Raw genomic sequence first — 20,625 nt, forward strand, 5'->3', positions numbered from 1 at the left:
GCTCTTCCTACTGACCATATTTTCTTTGCCAGAAAACAATGAGGACTGAGGCCAGAGTGAACGTGAGGGGAAGGCAGGCAGAGAAGACGCGTCCTGAAATCACAGGGGAGACAAAGCTGAATCACTCAGGTGAAAGGAGTGTGCTCCTGAGACCCACCTGCACTGCGGGCTCAGTGAGGGCAGCGGATGCGGCCCCTCACCCGGCCCCTCGGCCCCTCCTGGGGAGGCTGAGCAGGAGGAAGCCTCCTCCAGGGGTCTCCCCTCCGGCTCCTCCCCGGGCCCTCTCATCCTCCCCAGCCTCTGCTGCAGCCTTTGTCCTTTGCTGCCAGCAGGCCCTCCACTGCCCTCCGCTGCTATCCTACTGGCTCTCTTTCCTTCCTTCCTAATTCTCTGGGCTGCTACTGGCCAGGCTGGAGACGCAGGCATCACAAGACCTCCCTCCAGCCAGTGAGCTGTCCTTGCCCCGCCTTCCTCCTTGAGAGCGGGGTTAATGGGGTGCCTGGGGTTTATTCCTGAGGCTTCCCTTGCTCTCAGATTCCTCCCTTGCAGATGCTGAGATGTGCAGGGCAACTAAAGGCATTTCTGCATTTCCCTGAATGTGGATGCGAGATGAACCTGGTTTGCTTAGAGCAGAATCATATTGTTCGAAACAAACATTTTTATATCCCCCCAAACAGAAAATTGTGACACCTCAAAGTCATACTGTCACACGACAAAAGCAAGTTGTAAAACAACACACATTACTTGTCTAACTGAACTAAAAAATGATACTATATTATCTGTGCAAGTATATATATATATATTTATATATGAAAATGTTTTTTAGAAAGCTGGAGGAATATATACAAATGAACCACAGGTACCTTGATACGGATGAAAGACAAATTTTACTTTTACTCTAAATTATCCAGTTTTTTTGTGTGTGTACTTTTAATTCAGGATGAACTTGAACAAGAGTGTATACTGTTTGTTTTAAATAAACACTTTACATATGATTGTACAGAACTCGCTTGTCATAAAAACCGAACCAATGTATTTCAGAGTCAAACAAATGGCAAGCTATGTGGAAGAGACTGAATATTTGCTGAAGGCTTGAAGACAGAATGAGCACACGAGCAGCCCAATCAATGAAAGGCGGGCTGCACACTGCTGTCTCCTCCAGTCACTAGAACATCCCTTGAACACTTGCTGGGTTTAAGTCAGCCTGGAAATCAGTTACCTGTCCAAGGCAAGTCAGAATTTATGCCAGGCCCATAGTAAACACATGTCTTAAAGAATGTGGCTGCCAATATCTCTGAGGGGAAGAATAAGTACACTTTATTCACAAACTTATTTTGGCCTGTCCTATAATGGATTATTTCATTAAAAACAAAACACTCAAACCAACATTGAAAACCACCGTTTTGGTGTACCTTAAAGTTTTTGCCATGTTAGAACTTTCTCTTTTTCTGTCACCTCTTAAACACATGCAAAATAAATACAGTGGAGTCCCCAGCAGGAGCTGCTACTCAGGTAGCTCTGGGCCTCAGTCCTCACTAGGAGTTAAAGTGGCAAAGAGCATTTTTGTTCCAGAATTCTAAAGGCATTTTGGTGTTGGATAATCTGGACCTGTGGAAACCTGATACTGTTTCTTACCAGTGCCATAGCTCAATGATTTTCAATATCTTACTTTCCGTATGCAGATATTGAGAATGCTCAGGAGAGAGCATAAATATAATGACATAACTCGCTATAAATAGCATATAAGTAGAAAGGGTAGTTAGATGTGAATCTACCTTACCTTAAAATCCTAGTTCCTGTGACTCTCAGTCCATAAGGCTCAGACTACATTCTTTGGGCATTTCTACAGGGTGGACAGTAGGTGACACTTTCAACCTGTTTAAAAAACAGTCCACCGGCTTTTGCTTTTTTGCTTGCTTTTTAACTGTTTTACCACCATTGCACAGAAAACAAAGTAATTTCGTACATAAGTGTATGAAGTCCAGATCAATGTCTTGGGAGCAATTTCAGACACAAAGCCATTTAACTGAATCTGTAGGAAGCACTTACAAATAACCACAGAAAAGAGTTTACCTCTGTATAGATCCAAACTGCAAAAAGAAAGTGAAAGTCACTCAGTCAAGTCCGATTCTTTGTGACCCTTGGACTGTAATCCCGCCAGGCTCCTCTGACCATGGAATTCTCCAGGCAAGAATGCTGGAGTGAGCTGCCATTCCCTTCTCTAGGTGTCGGGAGCCACCGGGGTGTGTCCAAACCGTGACAAGTTCACGGGATGAGAGAGGAACCAGCAAGGCAGCTCTTTCTCACATGGGGCTGCCCCGGAAGCCCAATATGTCCCCTGAGGAGCCGCCAGGATGAGAAAGGAATCTGCAAGCAGCTTCCTCTTGAGGTTGTCCCGGGGGCCCGGTATGTCCTTTTCTTCCTTCTTTCATACTGTTGTTTGGCTTTCTATTAATTTTTGGAAATATAACATATAGTAATAAGGCCTCCCTGGAAAAGTCCAAGCCTTTTTTGGAAAAGCTCATGATTGCTCTGGCTCAGGACATGACCATAAATATCAAGTCAGCAAAGAAAAGGCCACAGGTATAGTTTGGCTGCTTGCTTAAAAGATTATAATGTTCTAGAATAGAAAAGAGTAGAGGCATTTAGATTTAGGAGTAGATACACTGCATCATTTACTTGCTCCTTGGTTGAGAGGGTTTTCATTATTGCTATTTCCTTGCTGCTATTTGTTCATTGTTTCCCTTTCTTTAAACAACATGATATTATGGGTATTTTTGTAGAGTTAGGAAATCGGGTACTTAGCTTTCAAAAGAAGATTTATATTAACCAGCTTCACTGCCATTATCTCACTATTAATAGAGGTGTTTTGCTGCTTTAGAGGTGTTTCTGCTGTTTAATAGTTAATCATTGTAAATTGAGATTTTGTGGTTTCAGGTAAAGAAAAATATCAGGTTTTTTCTCATAGCACTATTCTCAGAAATGTCAAACAGGTTACTGTGACCCTTCCCATGTATTGTTTTGTTGTCCAAAGAATTTACACTGTGCCTGAGATTAGTAGGACATTGTTTTTTTTAGAGTGAAAATGTTAGGCCATTGAGGCGAGAAGACTATATATGAGGCATTTAAAAATAAACCCTGTAATTGGAAATATTCTAGATGACTGCATAGGGGAAAAACATGGGAAAGAAAAATATTGACAGATGCACGAAACTATATCAGATGCAACATGTGGTGACTTAAGGGGGAGGTAACGGTCACTCTATAAAAACTGAGCTATCCTAAAAATAAAAAAAAAGCTACCTCTTCTATGCAACCTTCTGTGTGTGTCTGTCTTCTTCCTTGCCAATGTCACTCATCCCTTGGGTATTTCTGGTCCTGCCCGGGCTTGACCTCGGCATCTAGGGAATCTTCAAAACCCAAATTATCCAGTAATAAAAAGCTTTTGGTGTTTGTGTCACAAATGCTCTTTGCTACTTCAATTTCTGGTAATGACAGAATCTCAGGTCGACCTAGGCTCTGTCCTAAACTAGTTTGTGTCCTGTAACCCTGGTCAGACAAATAGACTTTATAATGTTTGGTTTTTCTTGTTTGGAAACAATTTGACTCAGCTCACAAGTGAAAGTCAAACTACTAGACCCTAAAATGTTCCAGTAGAGTGCAATCAAATGCTGTTGATTCTAGGTACTTCATAGGATGTTTTTAGGCCTTGTCAGCCACCAGATTCTCTTGATTCTGAAAGCTGGGTTTACTAGGGACTGGTAGCAATGGAAGTGTGATGAAATCACTGCAGCAGTGTTCTGCTCCAATGCACAGGATCTGGACAGACTAGGAACAATGATAAAATATTCTGAAGGGGTGAATCCAGGGCATTTAATCTTATCTGAACAAAAGCTTGTGCACCGACGCATTATATGCACTACTTCTGGGTGGCCACAAGCTCCCTGGGCTCTCCAGATCCCTCAGGTTAACAGCTTCTGGCCCGGGAGTGAAAGAAAACAAAGGCAGCCCTTCCGTCTTCCCATTCCGACCTCTGGTCCCATCACAGCCTCAGCCCTGAGAGGGACGGTGGATGGTCACACGCTGTCCCAGCCGTACGGATGCCAGACGAGTTACAGGCGCAGCCCTGCCCAACAGCCTGCTGCTTCCTGCCTGCTGCCCGGCGTTGTGAGAAGGCCCCAAGGAGATCTAGGAAAAGCAAAGGGGAGTCCAACTCAGCCGAGGGGCCCGGAAGCACGAGGGAGCTAAAGAGACAGGAAGCACGAGTCAGGTCAAGGAATGACCCACTTCCGGCTGTGCTGATAACGGACGTGGCCGAGCTTCCTGCTCTCTGCGCGCGCGTCTCTGCGTCTGCAGGCACTTCCGGTTTGCCCCACCGTGAGAGGCGACTGCTTGTCAGAAGGCAGATCTTTTCTGTCATCAATAAACTGTCTTTTCCTTGCTGTCAGACCTGTAATTTGGCACTATATGCTCCTTGTTCTATTGGCTGCTAACATTTCTGTAAAAGGAGATCTAACTGTCAAGAGTTCGAAATTCCAGTGGTCTATGACGTCCCACCACCAATCCAATCTCCAGAGTTGTGTTTGAATCAGGTAAAAATGCTCATTGCAGACTTAGTATTGAACATACCAATGTGAGAACATGAATGAGTTTAGAACTTTTAGAAAGTCTAATTTTAAAGGTATTTGTTTATCTTTAAAGCCCAATGAGAAAATTTTACTCTTGCTTATCTTGTCTGAGGAATAAACATTGACAGATACTGAAAAAATGCTACAAAATTTGAGGCTTTGAAAAATGGAATTAAACGAGAATGGGTCTCATGAAGAGTAACCCCTTTGGGATGGAGAAGCTGAGAGGAGAAACAAATTGATTCAAGAAAAGATCTTATTATTAGAGCTGAGATCATCTGCCATTTAGTCAAATTTACTTTTCTGCATGCCAGATCCCCTTATACAGACTTGTACAGACACACAATGCAACTACCATCTCCACTGATACACAGAGGGGTGCCCTGGCCACAGCTTCAGGCCACCTTGTGGGGCACTCAAGATGCTGAGGCCTTCCGTCCCATGTGTCCTGGGGAAGTGACTCCCATGAGGTTCAACCACTGATCCTAATTTTAGTCTGTTTTCAAACAGTCCTTTAATTCCCCGAGGACAGCGCTCGTCTCTCTCACCACATAAAATGTCCCCCCATGTGTCACTGGTCCTCATCAACATGGCTGATGGTTTTATAATCAGTCTTAAGATATGGTCACCTGATTCTATTATTTTTTTATTGTGCTGAAGTCAGTCAAGTGTTTTATATCTTGCTAGCATATAATACATCAGATTCAGAGAAATAATTGAAGTATGAGGTCAAATGATTATCCTCTCCATGTGAAGTATATAAGTATAGTCTCTGGGAGATGGTGAAGGACAGGGAAGCCTGGTGTGCTCCAGGCCATGGAATCAGGAAGAGTTGGACATGACTGAGTGACTGAGCAATGATAAAATATTATCTCAGTTCATAATGTATGTACCGTGCATAGGTGAAAGTGGGAGAAAAGTATTTTAAAAATTAGATCGAGCTTCGCTAATAAAATTAGCAGTGGTAAATGTTGTTTGAGGGAAGAACATAATGAATTATGGATTAGAAAATTTTCCTCTTATGTGAAAGGAAAAAATCAAAAGTCACAGAACATTCTCATGAGTAGACATATTGATTTATTTATAAACTGTTTGTTTTTAGTCAGCCTACTTCCATTTTAAGAGTTTGTGGGGTTTCCAGGACGGCTCATGGTAAAGAATATTGCCAATGCAAAAGGATCCCACATGCGTCAGAGGAACTAAGCCCTTTCACCACAACCATTGAGCCTGTGCTCTAGAGCCTGGGGTCCACAGCTGCTGAGCCCACGCTCTGCCACTACTGCAGCCCATGACAGGAGAAGCCGCTGCGAGGAGAAGGCCGTGCACCGCACCCAGAGAGTGCGCCCCGCTCACCGCACCCAGAGCAAAGTCCGTGCAGCAGCAAGGACCCAGCACAGCCCCACCCAAGGAAAAAGCCTGTGCAAGAACAGCCGAAGCCCACTCCGTGCTGTCCCTCCCCGCCCCGTGGCCTGAACAGTGGGCGCTGCAGGCCAGCCCTCGGGGGCACTGCGGAGTGGGCAGCGAGCCCGCCTGCCCGCCTGTGGACTAGGCCCCCACCTCAGATGGAGCCGCGCTGCACCCAGGTGCTGACGTCACCCATTCACCGTGACGTCCTCCTCGGTCAGAGCCTGCTCACTGCCGCCTGCCTTTCCCTTTTAATCTCTTCAGAGTGTGCAGACGTGGCGATCAGACACAGACCTCCCAAGAGTGTTCACAGGAAACGGTGCCAGGCACGGGCAGAATTGCCCCGGGTGAGCACCCGCCATCAGACCCACCGACTGAGCTCCCTTTGTGCCGGGAATGGGTCGTCTCCAGAACGCAGAGGAGAGTCTGTGTCACACAGGCCGATGGTGAGAAGTTCACAGGGGTCTTGGCTCCTGGACGCTGCCTGGGGCTGGCTAGTGGAGGCTCCAGGAGTGAAGGGGCCGAGCACAGGAGCGGCGGCAGCAAACCGCAGCACAGCTCGCTGGCGAGGGTTCCTGGAGGACGCAACGGTGACAGAGCTGGGTTTTCAATGGCAACAATGGCATGAGCTGTGGACAAAAGTTTCTCGCAGGTTCTCTTCGGATTCCTAATGTAGACGCCCTCACTTTTCCTTTTGCAGATGTACTGCTCCACTGGGAAGTAAAGGTTGGTGCCACCTAAGTGGGCTCCTGCTGCAAGGAACGTGATGATGTCCCCCTTCATTTGCCGGACATCGAGGACCCAGAATAGTGTAAAAGATTCATTTCAAGTTATGACAAGAATTCAGACAGTGCCGTATGGACCACTGTCTGGGTAGTGTGGAAAAAGCCTGAGAAGATGTTTTAGAGAAGCCAGGTAATCTTTCTGATAAAACAAACTTCACTTTCATTCACTTGGTAGAAATAACACGATGAGATTTACTCTTTAGAGGTTTAACATTTTTTATAATGTTTTGACATTTATGAGAAATTTATGATACATGTACAAGGTTTAAGTACCTAAAAAAATTAAAATATTTCATATTACCTTTCTCCTCCTACCCCTCCCTTCTTGTGAAAGCTCTGCTGCTTTCACGGTCAGTCATGGTGTTTTGTTTCCCCAGAATCTTTCCAGAGTTTTGAATTTTTAAAAAATTATTTATATGGCTGTGCCAGGTCTTAGTTGTGGCCTGTGGGACCTTTTCCATGGAAACTCTTAGCTGTGGCATATGGGGTATAGTTTCCTGACAATGGGCTGAGCTCAGGCCCCTACAATGAGAGTGCAGACTCTTCACCACTGGATCAGGAGAGGTGCCCCAGATTGTCATTTATGCAGACACAAGCAACTATGAATATCTGTTTCTTCTTCATTCTACATGGTGGTGCTAGTGGTAATGATCCCACCTGCCAATGCAGGAGACAGAAGAGACTGGGGTTCAATCCCTGGGTCTGGAAGATCCTCTGGTGAAGGAAATGGCAATCCACTCTAGTATTCTTGCCTAGAAAATCCCCATGGGGCAGAGGAGCCTGTTGGCTTACAGTTCACAGAGTCACAAAATGTCAGGCATGACTGAATGACTTAGCACACAACCACATTTAAAACCATAAATGGTAGTATACTGTGCACAATATTTTATTATGTTTTGCTTATATTCAGCCGACAATATCTTGGGGAAATCTCTTGAGACACTATTTTCTGCCAATCAGTCTACTGATTGGATGAGATACTATAACACACTTTACTGGTCAACATTGTAATAAATACTAATATTCAATTACATCTTGACATCACAAAAAGCAATATAATGCATGACCTTAGCCTATGTTATTTCACTGCAGGAAAATTAATAAATTTCTAATGCACTGAATAATGTCCAATGATCATAATGGACTGAGAATCCTCACCAGCCACAGTGAAGAAACCTCCTTGAATATGTGGGGTATTCAAACAAGGCACAAAAAATGCATGTATTACAGCTGAAGAAAAAAAAGAAAAAAAAAAAGAAAAAAAGAAAGAGGGAGAGAGAGAGAGAGAGATGAAACTAATCACAAACCTTAAAATAAAGGGCACAAAGAATTGTACTAACAAACCTTAGCAATAATCCTGAAAAGTGTTTGTTATGCAAGTAACCATTGCCTACCAGGAAAAAAATTAATTAACACTTTCAGAAAACATATAAATAAAACAAAACAAAAGCATTTATATCACCCAGGAAACTTAAGACATTTAGTAGTCCTGTGTCAGACAGGAGGTCTGATGTATATTTCATATTATCTCATACCCACCCATAAAAAATGAATGTAAACCCCTTTATACACACTTCAAATATTTTAGGATATTCAAGAAATTGACTACTTTTTGGAAAAATATGAATTGTCAAGACCATTATTTAAAGCAACTAAAGCAAAAGAAAATTAAGCAAGGAAGGCTATAAAGTAAATTTTTTCGAGTATTACTTCTGAAAATCATGTAAAAGTTATGCAAGCAAAGAACAAGTGGTTACAAAAGTACCACATAGTTTTAGAGAATCAAGAATAGAAGAACAGAAGAAATCTGTATTTTGTGAATATAATTTAACTCTGCTGTGAGAACTTGACATAAGTGACAGAAAACAAAACACACACCAATTTTACCTACTGTTCTTTGCCTCAAAATCCTAATCTATTAAATACTAATAAATGATATATGAACATTTGCAGAGAAATTCTCCATCTCTAAAAAACTTAGGTGTACTCACAATTTTTGTTCTTTGAAAGTAACTCAAGTTGTATATTCTACGAAGTGCTTGCTCCAGAAGATGTGGAATATATGTACAATGGAAAACTACTCAGCCATAAAAGTGAATGAAATAATGCCATTCACAGCAGCATGGATGAACATGGTGATTTCATATTAAGCGAAATCAGATAGAAAAAGACAAACATCATATGATATCACATATGTGGAATATTGACAAAAGATACAAATGAACTTATTTACAAGACAGAAGTAGAGTCACAGACATAGAAAACAAGCTTATGGTTACCAAAGAGGATCACGGGGGATGTGGGGAGAGGTAAACTAGGAGTTTGGGATCAATATGCACACAGTACTGTATATAAACTAGGTGGACAACAAAGACCTGCTGTATAGTGCAGGGAGCTATACTCAATATCTTGCAATGATCTATAATGGGAAAGAATATGAAAGAATATATAGTCTCTCAAAGAGTCACGCCCAACCCTTTCGGACCCCAGGGTCTGTAGCCTGCCAGGCTTCTCTCAAAGGAGGGGTCACAAAGAGCTGGAAACGGCAGAGGGACTAACATTACATCCCTACTACTATGCTCATTATTAGCCAACTTGGAGAAAGACATGAACGCGTTATCAGTGCTGCATTTAGTTTTCTTCTAAGATGCCTGCCATATAGGAAACAATTTGAACATATTCTGAATTTGAGCTGTGCTTGCAAGTCACTTTGTGAGGACAAACAGCTGGTGGATGAAGGCACGGCTGACCCAGAGGATCCTAGCCAGGCAGGAAAACACAGACACACTTAACACACAATAAAATAGTAAACTGACCGAGGACACTGCAGCCAGTCATACTCCTTCGTTCTCCACTTGTCCACACATAACTGTCTACAGTCTGCTGTGATTCTTGGCCACTGTAAAATAGAGTGTATTGATAGGAAATTTGAGACAAAATAAGGCAAACAGATAAGGAGAGAACTGTCATTGTAAAGAGAGTCGGTGGATTACAGCTCCCAAGAGGAGGCACAGGCCACGCCATTGGGCCACACGGGAAAGGATCGGCTTGTCTGGAGAGGGAGATAGGGGAATTCAGCACAGGGGGCTTTACTGTGACTCCTCAGGAGGCAACAGTGAGCTGGGTGTGCAGGTTCAGGACTGACAAGTGTATGTGTTGTTAACGACCCTCCTAGGTGCCTGGCTATGGTGACAAGGGATGGGGTACTGTGGCCCGGACCTCCTCAGAGACACGCCGTAGTGCTGAGAGGGAAATATAATGTACAGGATGGGAGAGCAAACAAATAAGTCACACATCAAGAAGGAAACAACAGCTATCCTCCTCCAGGAGGAAAATGTGTTTATCCCTTAGGCTATAGTGCGTTTTGAGCCCCTCAATTGGAAAGATGACACTAGAAGTCAACTAGTGTAATTAAAATAGAAAAAGAGAATGAAAACAAGCAAAAATAAATAAATAAATAAAATGAAGAGAAAGTAAAAAAAAATTTAAACAAAGTAGAAGAAGAGAGAAAAAGACAACTAAGATTGAAAAGGAGCTGAAGAAATGAATCCACAGTTGCAGCGAGACTATGGCTTTCTGAAGGAGCTCAATTTGGACCATGACTAATGGCCCTAAAGGGAGAAACGAATATGTGCCACACTCGAGGCATCTATTGGTGCTAGGACCCTGAACGCTAGAAGAGTGGCTACTGAGAAAGCATAGAAATTGGAGTGGACCTCAGTTGAGAGCAAAGTTGAGGCAAGGGTTTATTGTTGTCCGGGGAGGGGTTGTCTTCAGCCAGGGGTCTGGGTTAGGGAGACCCCTCAATGGGAGAGGGTAGGTGGGCAGACATATGTTCCCACAAGTGTGTTAGGATCTGAAGGGTAAGCCCATGGAATTCCTCCCCAGCCCGCATGTGTGTGCAGAACTTGGAAACCCTGCAGTGACTCTCTAGCGGGAAAGGCTGGAAGACCACAGACACATGAATCACTTGCATGCTGAGCCCTTTCGTCCAGGGCCAGATCGGAAGTGCGTGCGGGGCTTCGTCATGGGGAATTCCCCGAGAAAATTGTCAGTGGTGGGATGTCGGGGATGGGAGTGAGCACGCTGTCGGACGTTGCAGCCAATGAGGAGCTTTCACTTGCAGGGTGGGGATGTGGGAAATCCATCAGAGGACCGAGGGGGAGGGGCCCAGGATATTTTTCCGAGAAGCACCCTCTGAGGGAAGGAAGCGTCGTCGTGCAGTTGCAGGTAGGAGATTGAAAGACTCGTGGGCCTTGCTTGCAGAGACCCAGGGGCTAATTCTGCGCACGGCTGTGGTGCATGTCCGTCTCCCTTCAACGTCTTCCCTGGAGGGCAACGTTGTCGGCCCAGCACCGATGGTGCAGCCCTTTGGAGGCCGTCACTGGGCGTCCCCAGCGGGGTGACTTGGCTCCTGGGTCGGCAGGGCTGGCGCCTGGCCACCAAGTCGCCCTGAGTTGGAGGGGGCCGTGGGGGGTCGGGGCTGGGCTTCAGAATCTGGGGAACACCTGCTACGTGAATGCAGCGCTGCAGTGTCTGAGCCACACGCCGCCCCTGGCCAGCTGGGTGGTGTCCCAGCAGCACGCCACCCTCTGTCCGGCCCGCACCTCCTGCACGCTCTGTGCCATGCGAGCTCACGTGACCCGAGCCCTCCTTCACCCGGGAGAGGTGATCCGGCCCCGCAAGGACCTGCTGGCGGGCTTCCACAGACACCAGCAGGAAGACGCCCACGAGTTTCTGATGTTCACTCTGAATGCCATGCAGCAAGGCTGCTTGAGTGCATCCCAGCCGTCGGGCCATCCCTCCGAGGACACCACCCTCATCCCTTAGATCTTCGGCGGGACTTGGAGGTCTCAGATCCAGTGTCTCCACTGCCTCGGTGTCTCGGACACGTTCGACCCTTATCTGCACGTCAGCCTGGATATCACGGTGGCTCAGAGTGTGGAGCAAGCTCTGAGAGAGCTGGTGAAGCCCGAGAAGCTGGACGCTGAAAATGCCTATGAGTGTGGCGCTTGTCTCCGGAAGGTGCCTGCCACCAAGAAGTTGACTTTGCACAGCACGTCCCAGGTCCTGGTGCTGGTGCTGAAGCGGTTCACACAGGTGAGCGGGGCCAAAAGGGCTCAGGAAGTGCGCTATCCCCAGTGCCTCGACCTGCAGCCCTACACGTCTGAGCGGAAGGCAGGGCCACTGGGCTACGTGCTCTATGCCGTGCTGGTGCACTCCGGGTGGACTTGTGAGGACACTACTTTTCTTAGTGCGAGTGGGCAACGGCCAGTGGTATAAGATGGACGATGCCAAGGTGAGCTCCTGTGACGAGAGTGCTGCCCTGAGCCAGAGCGCCTACGTCCTCTTCTACTCCCGGGAGGGTGCGTGGCAAGCCGGTGCTGGGGGAGGGGCAGCGCCCCCCTGCCGGCCGACCCCACACACCCCGGGGAACCTGACCCCGCCGGCCCCGGGGAGCCCGCGGGAGACGCCAGCGGCAGAGCTCCTGGGTCGCAGGTGTCCCCGGGGGACACAGAGGTCGAAGGAATCAGCTTAGAGCGGTGGAGACGCCTCCAAGAACACAACCGGCCGAAGCCGGCCTTCGACCTCCGGAAGATCCAGTCGGCGCTGCCTGCCGGCGCAGTCGTGTTTCACCAGTCCAAACACGGAGGAGGGAGAGACGGCAAGCTGCCTGGACAGGAGCACCACTGGCTCGACCGTCCCAGCACGGACAGCCAGCCCCCGGGCCCGATGAGCGCTGGCAACAGCCCTTGTGACAGCGGGAGGGCCCGGGCGACCAAGAGGAAGAACAAGAAGCCGCGGCCATCTCTGGGGCTGTGGCGGTAGGTAGGCTCGGAGGCACATGCGTGCAGAAGCCCGCGCACACTCTGCGTGCGGCACGCCCTGTGTGACCCACCAAGAGTTCCGGCGAAGAGCGAGTTCCTCTCGGCGGTGTGGCTGGTGCAGCCTCCTAGAAAAAGGCGGGGCCTGCAGTGTGCCCGGGGCCACGCTGTTCACCTGGATCGTTCTGAGCTGCCGAGCTCTCGAGGGCTGCCTCTGCTGGCAAGTTCCTGGAGAGGATGGGGTGCGTGACGGGGTCTGAGCACGGTCCTAGGTCCTCGCGATTCTGCGCGGGTGGGAGAATCCTCTCTGGATGGGACTTTGGGTGTGGGTTTGCCTTTCTTTCCCCGTCTGCTTTCTCTGGCCGCACCGCTGGCCTCTGGTGAGTGACGCGGCAGGGAGACGCCTCCCAGTCTGCCCACAGCCAGCCGAGCAAGGAGACGATCTCCTGAGCCCTTCGGGGGCCGGGAGGAGCGGGTGCGGGTCCGTGAATCGTGTCCTTCTGGCCGGTCAGGCTCTGGGAAACGCCCCAGACGTCGAGCAGGGTCCGGGGAGGAGTTGGGCGACCAGGCTCTATGGGTGGAATGTGCTTGGGAGGCGTAGTGCTACTTGGGAAAGGGACTTCTGGCAGGAATGACGCGGAAATCTGTTCGTCACCGTTGGGACGCTCGTGCGCTGAGCTGCCTGGGGCTCCATTTCCGGTGCAAGGAGTCTGCTGCAGAACCTCCAAGTGCCAAACGGGAGAAGCGACTCACCATGCCCCGAGCACCACCGCCAGCACCACCGGCACAAACACGACGGCCAAGGGGAGAAAGGCAACCCGTCGAGTCCCAAAGAAACTTCTCCACCAGCATGGCACAGGTGCCTAAGTGGAGATGGCTCATGCAACCGTCCATTTCTGAAAGCAAAGGTCCTCCCCGCACTGAGGAAAGACCCAAGCCTGCCCTAGATGGTGAGAGCAAGACAACTGGACATCCGACTCTGCCCATCCTATCTGTCAGTCAGTTGTCTCGCCCTGCTTGGCCCGGGACAATCGCCGCTGGACGCAATGAGACATGTCCGGCCTCTGAAGTGTCTGGGGTAGTGGGGAAACTGTCCTCTCCTAGCTGCTTTCCCGCCTGCCTCGTGATCCCGCGACCTGGTGGAGGGGCGTCCGAGGACCCTTATCGATCCCCTCTTGCGGTTTATTTCTTGCTCTTGGTTGCTGGCTCTGTGAGGCGAGCAGAAGTAACGCAACTTAGATTAGGAGTAGGCCTTCCTACTATCAGGGAGCTTTCGCTTAACAATGACCACTGTTTGCCAATGAGAACCAATTAGCTTTCACCGATGTTTGCCAATTAGGAAATTAGGAACGGGGTGGAAACCGCCAGGAAAGTCCCCCGCGCGCGAAAGTATTGACCAATAAAATTGCTTTGCAAATGTGTAACCAATCTGCTTCTCACCCTATAAATTTGTGTAACAGCTTGGGCTCGGGGCTCTCTGACCCGCACCACTGCGTTGGTTGCGGGCGGAGAGTCCTGACTCGAGTCAGTAATAAACTTCCCTTCCTGAGAGTTGCATTGTCTTGGAAGCCTTCTCTCTTTCTGCTCGGGGATTCGGACATTGGGCATAACACTTCAAACCCAAGACCCTCCATCAAACAATGGACCGGGAATTTGCGACTTAGCATCTCAGACCTAGAGGGCCAACTGTGGCTCCTGACTCCTCTAGTCGGCCTGGCAAGAAGCAGAGAACGTTTCGCTTGCTTCTCTCCCCCACACTGTTACCTACACCGCACCGTGCCCTCCACACATAGAAGGGAGAAAGAATGATGAGCAGTATCTTCCGCGAAGAACATGAACAAGTGTACCCTGGCCGAGGAATTGGAGCCACCCACAGCCCGCCCTCATCATCACCACCCATCTTGCTCCGCCCCATTGCCTCAAATGGACTTACCTCTTGCCCCATCCTCGCCGGAAGAAGGACAAGGACAAGGAGAAGGAAAGAATGGTGATTGGAGCGGCGTGGCAGAGGGAATGGGAAAGTCGCCTTATGCTGGGTGACATCCTTGCGAAAGAGAGACAAATACTGGCTGATCTGGCTTCTCTGTGCCATGGGAAGGAGGCAAAAGGACAGCAAGGTTGTGAGCACGTGCGTCATAAGGCACAAACAGGTAGGGTCCTGGGATGGGACGGGGCAGTGGGAGGTGGCAGGGGTGCAAGAGGCTAAGGAAGAAAGCGGGGTCACGGCCGTCTTTTCTTAGTAAGGATCAACGGAGTCAACACGTCAGCTATGGGAAACCCGTGGACTGTGGAACCCCCTTAGTGCTGGAAGGCAAGCATAATCTCCAAGACGGGGGAGCAAACAAACATACATGTCACACACCAGGAAGGAAACCAACAGTCATCCACCTCCAGGAGGGAAATCTGCTTATACCTTAAGTTATAATGCGTTTTGAGCCCCTGAATTAGAAAGATGACTCTAGAAGTCAACTAGTGTCATTAAAGTAGAAAAAGAGAAGGAAAACAAACAAACAAACAATAATAATAATAACATTAACAGAATATACAAGAGAAACAAATTATAAAATGAATGAAAAAGCAAAAAGACAAAAAAAAGAAGAAAAAAGGAAGAAAAAGACAACTAAGATTGAAAAGGAGCTGAAGAAATGAATCCAAAGTTGCAGCGAGCCTATGGTTTTCTGAATGGGCTCGCTTTGGACCATGACCAACGGCCCTGAAGGGCGAAAAGCGTATGTGCCACACTCGCGGCATCTTTTGGTGCTAGGACCCTGAACGCTAGAAGAGTGGCTCGTGAGAAAGCATAGAAATTGGAGTGGACCTCAGTGGAGGGCAAAGGTGAGGCAAGGGTTTATTGTTGTCCGGGGACGGGTTGTCCTCAGTCAGGGGTCTGTGGTGGGGAGACCCCTCAAGGGGAGAGGGTAGGTGGGCAGACATATGTTTCCACAAGTGTGTTAGGATCTGAGGGGTGAGCCCACGAAATTCCTCCCCAGCCCGCATGTGTGTGCTGAACTTGGAAGCCCTGCAGTGACTCTCTAGCAGGCAAGGCTGGAAGGCCAAAGGCCCCCCGAATCATTTGCATCCTGAGCCCTTTAGTCCAGGGTCAAATGGGAAGTAAGTTCATGGCTTCATCATGGGGAATTCCCCAAGAAAATTGTCTGTGGTGGGATGTCGGGAGTGGGAGTGAGCTCACCCTCGGCCGCCTCAGCCAATGAGGAGCTTGCACGTGCAGGTTGGGCTGTGGGAAAGCCATCAAAGGCCTGAGGGGACTGGGCCTAGGACCTTTTTCAGAGATGGACGGTCTGAGGGAAGGAGGCGTCGTCGTGCAGCTGCAGGTAGGAGATGGAAAGACTCGCGGGCCTTGTTTGCAGAGACCCGGGGGCTGCTTCTGCACACGGGGGTGGTGCGTGTCCGTCTCCCTTCAACGTCTTACCCGGAGGGCAAGGTTGTCAGCCCAGCGCCGCTGGTTCGGATGCCCTTCGGGGACCCTCTGTCCCTGAGGGGCCGTTCCCGGCACTTGGGTGGCCCCAGCGGGGTGACTTGGCTGCTGGGTCAGCAGGGCTGGCTCCTGGCCACCTAGTCGCCCTGAATTGGAGGGGGCCCCTATTTTCTCTAGTGGTGAAAAAAGCCATCTAATTGTTTCTCCTGATATTACATTTTACCATGTTCATGAACGAAACAAAGAATATGAAACAATAGTAACCTTCAAGCATATGTGTTAGGCGATTTTAAATTATTTTTTCAAAGGTATATTTTCTCTTAATGAAATATGATTTCTGCTTGTAAAATGCAAGAAGGTGTTTCTGGACTTCCTCACCTACTATTGGTCATAGAAAGCTGAACAAAATGCATGAAATGACCCTTGAGTCAGATTGCTTGGCCAGAGACAACCTGGAAACTAACCCCATCACCATAAAACCCGAGACTGCAAGTCACGTTGCAGAGACGTCCCCTTGGGTTTCCTTACTCTGCTGCTGTCCTCCTGAGTACCTCTTCCCAAGCAAGTCTCTGGCCTTATCAGCATGTGTGAGCCCCGTGTAGGGCCCTGGAAAGGTTTCCCCTTCCTGCAACGTGAAGAGGAACTGCTGGGGTCCAGCCTCAGCAGGATCCAGGGGTACCCTCAGGATGAACGGCATCATCGAGAAAAGGTGAGAGAGAGAGAGAGAGAGACCAGACTGGAGGGGTGTAGTAGAGTCTGGCAAATCTTTATTTTTTACAGTAGCTTTTATATTCTAAGTTATTGCATTTTTAGGGGAAGAAAGTTTAACATTACATCATCTTGTCCCTCAGGAAACCAGGGAGTTTCCAGTAACTTCTTTGTGAGTTTCTTATACATTATCTTCTGGCCTCAGGGCCTATTGACATTTTATGACCTCGATGAATGCAAAGCTGTTTTCCTGTAATCTATACTTTAATGAACACAAAGGTTAGTCCTTTTGCAGAAGTTATTAGGTGAATTTATCTAAAAGGTTTACAACACAAAGACTCTGCAGCTCCGGTGAGGCAGCCCCTGTTTAGCATTCCTGGTTAAAATGAACAATTCTAACCACTTTTGAAATAATATTTTTGTGTTCTCTAATAGGGCTTCCTCACCCCTCAAAGGGCTCTGTGCCTATTAGGGCCTTTAGTGAGATTAGGTTCTTTATGCTGTTCATGATTAAGGTGTTGTGAGCAGTCATGTACATTAATACGCATTTGCCAAGCAGGCTAGAATGCCAGCAAAGGGGTCTAAGTTGAAACACTCCTTTCATCCTGGATAATCTTATAGGATACCACCGTCTGGGGGACATGTTGATTAAAGTTCTTAAGTTGCTTCTGTTTGGAGAGAAATCAGGGAAGGCCTTCTACCTGTGTCACAGAAATTAGGGAGTAGTCTAATACAGCAAGCATCAGAAAGACAGAGATCATCTTTAAGGTGAGCGCCAGGGCAAGTTTTGAAATTCCTGAAGTCCTGATCTGCCTTGCTTGTCAGGCCTTCTCCTCATGACTTTGTCATGGGTGGGATCTCATGTGCTGGCTCCTGGCAGTGTCTAGACTTCCTCGTCTACCATTGAGAATGAGAAAGCTGAACAAAATACATGAAACAACTTTTCTCAGACCCTGAACAGCAGGCAGATAGGGTTCCAGGGCTAGGTTCCTCGACTGAAAGTGAACACACATATCGACCTGATGACTCCACAGCCTCCTGCCTTCAGGCAGTTTTCACGCTGCAGCTGCACGTAGGAGAACCCATAAACATTCTGGCAAAAATCTGACTTGACAACTGTGAGGCTGCCAGGGCTAACGCCATGACAGGCAGCCTAGATTAGGAGTAGGCCTGGTTTTCTGGGGTAACATGATTATCAAACCACCTGGAGCCAGCCAATCAACATGCACCTAGTAAGAAAAAGGGAACCTCTCAGGGGAAAGCTGAAAAGCCCGGGAACGCCCAAGTTTGAAAAAAAGCCAAGGTTTTTTTGGTTTGGGCCAATAAGATTGCTTTGCAAACATGTAACCAATCTGCTTAAGTCAGCTACCAACTGCTCATGCACACCCTATAAATTTGGGTAACAGCTTGGGCTCGACACTCTCTGACCCTGCACCACTGCGTTGGTTGTGGCAGAAGCCCTGGCTCGAGTCAGTAATAAACTTCCCTTTTTGCGAATTGCATTGTCTTGGATGCCTTCTCTCTTGACCCGCTTGGGGATTCGGACATCGGGCAAAACAAGAACACTGGTGAGTCGGGATGCCAGGGAGGCTATAATCTGTGTGGCAGCACATCAGAAAAGAGAAAGCAACTCAGACAGCTCCACACCTGCCTAATGATCTTTCAGCCTTTATTGAATATCAATCTAAGGACACACAGGTGATTCCATAGTGAATAAAAACACAAAAACAAAACACTGGTCTCACAAGCAAGAAATAAACCAATTCCTTCTACATTAAATTTTTATTTCAAAATGTGGCAATTAAATGAAGGCTAATGAGCATTACACACATACTAAATGGGTACATTTCTAGAAAGCAATCTTTAAAAGATGTCAATAACCCCATCTTGTCATTCTGATTTTAGAATTCTAAGAAAGTGGAAAAAACTAATGTGGAAATATGTCTTTGCATACAAAAGGCATTCACATAGCTTTAGTGTTCTTTCTTTAAAAAAAGTTTTTTAATTTGTGGGAAATTGTTTTACCATTTTGTGTTGGTTTCTGCCCTACAACAGAGCAAATTAGCCATATTTATTTATGTGATATTTGTATATATCACTTGCTTCTTGAGCCTCTTTCCACTCCTTGAATAGCTTTAGTTTTAGGATGGAAAAGTTATAAGGAGCCCTGTATTTATTGTCTAAATAGTAAGGAAATCCGTTAACAATGTCACACATTCCTGACTCAATATTATGCTTCTATTATCATGTCTGGGAAGATTTTAAAATACAGATCAGTAAGTGCATTTAGTAGCTACTCTGCATTGCAAGGGGTCAGCCAGCACCACTTGCATTAGGCTGAGGCTAGGGGTACACACAGGAGCGGTAGCAAAATAGGAAGGCATGTCCTTCTCAGGGCTCGTGATGTAGGGAAGCTGGAGGCAGGCTGAGGGGAAGAGGGGCACGCATGGGATTGCTGAGAGGAGCGTATTTCCCCGCGCCCCCCCCCCCCCGTTTGTTTCTAATTGGGAAGGATACAGGAGGAAACAGCCCCCCACCAACACCTGGCCTTGGGGGCCTATTGCTGCAGAGTTTGGGGGTCTGGAGTTCCACAATGGTTGCTGCCGTGCTTGGGGCAGGGCCTTGTGGGTTGTAGAGAGAGTTTTCTTTGCATTTAAACAAATATTTAAACATACCAAAGCTCCTCTTTCGTCATTTCAACAAATCAGCTCGCTATTCTGTGGGTAAACTTTATCATTAATTACAGACAATGGTAATAATTAGAGTAACGCTGAGTAATAATTATAATTTCAATACTTTTCAGCAACTATAGTTTATAATATAGGAAATGTCAAAACCACAAGCTATCTGGTCGACCTTTCAGCGCTGATCGCCTCGTTACAACCAAAAAGCTTAAATGCCACCAAGACAAAGCTGATGCAGGAATGCAAAAGCACAGTACCCCCGCTCCTCACTCATTTCCTCGAAGTCCCCTGCAGGTTGCATTATCTGTCTCCCGCGTCCTCCCGTCAACGCGAGTTCAGAAGCTCTTCAGGCACTAAGACCGCGCCAGGGTCGCGTCTCTTTGGTGCCTCAGCGGACCTCACAGGTCGCTTTCCGGGCCTCAGATATTTGGCGCCTCTGACCCCCGCGACCGGGCAGGACTGGGGCCGTGCCTTGGGCGATCGGTCTATTCACCCTCGACATTTCGTGTTGTCACCTGCAGTGAGGAAACCGTGTGTGTGATTCACACAACTGCCGCAGCCGCAGAGAGAACGGAAGGGACCACAGGCTCCCCGGGAAGGCGCAGCCAGGCCTTGCACGATCACAGAGCTCGGTAGCACGATAGCGGCCGTCGTGGAGCAGCTTCAACGCCGCCCGGCCCTGGGACGAACCTGGGACCCCAGGCGGAAAGGATGCGCAGCCTGGAGAAGCGAGCCCGGGGACCGCGGTGGCGGCCGAGCACACAGCACAGCGCCGCTTTGTTCCGCGCATCCGGCTTTGCCAAACTCCGGGGTAGGACGCCCGGAATCCAGGAACGGGTGACGGAACCCAGCCCCGCCCGCAGATGGACCCACGGCTACTCCTAGCCGAGACGGGAAAACTGGAAAATGTGACACAGAACTCCACACCGGGCACGATCACTCGCTCCCGGTCACAAGCGGTAGCCCAGGCGGCCCCCGCGCGCGGAGGAAACACACGGACCGCCTTCCACGGTGGCCCGTCCTCGCCTCGCAAATCTGCGCGCTCAAATCCAGCGGGAGTAGGACGCGTCAAGGGCGCGGAGACGAAGCCCCGGCGCACACGCCACCGAGCCCTCCGAGCACGGACACGGCCGGGCTTGCCCAGTCCCGGAGCCT

At 48.3% G+C, this 20,625-nt stretch overlaps 1 long non-coding RNA gene and 1 pseudogene across 2 annotated transcripts in view; both read right to left on the bottom strand.

Annotated features, from left to right (window-relative positions):
• The window catches only part of LOC136170984 (uncharacterized), a 473,556-nt gene that overhangs the window by 166,524 nt on the left and 286,407 nt on the right, over nt 1-20,625 (bottom strand). The window lies entirely within an intron of this gene.
• LOC136171059 (small ribosomal subunit protein uS2-like) lies at nt 6,315-6,836 on the bottom strand (annotated as a pseudogene).

Source organism: Muntiacus reevesi, chromosome 6 (assembly GCF_963930625.1).
Source record: "Muntiacus reevesi chromosome 6, mMunRee1.1, whole genome shotgun sequence".
In the NCBI taxonomy this organism is placed as follows: domain Eukaryota; kingdom Metazoa; phylum Chordata; class Mammalia; order Artiodactyla; family Cervidae; genus Muntiacus; species Muntiacus reevesi.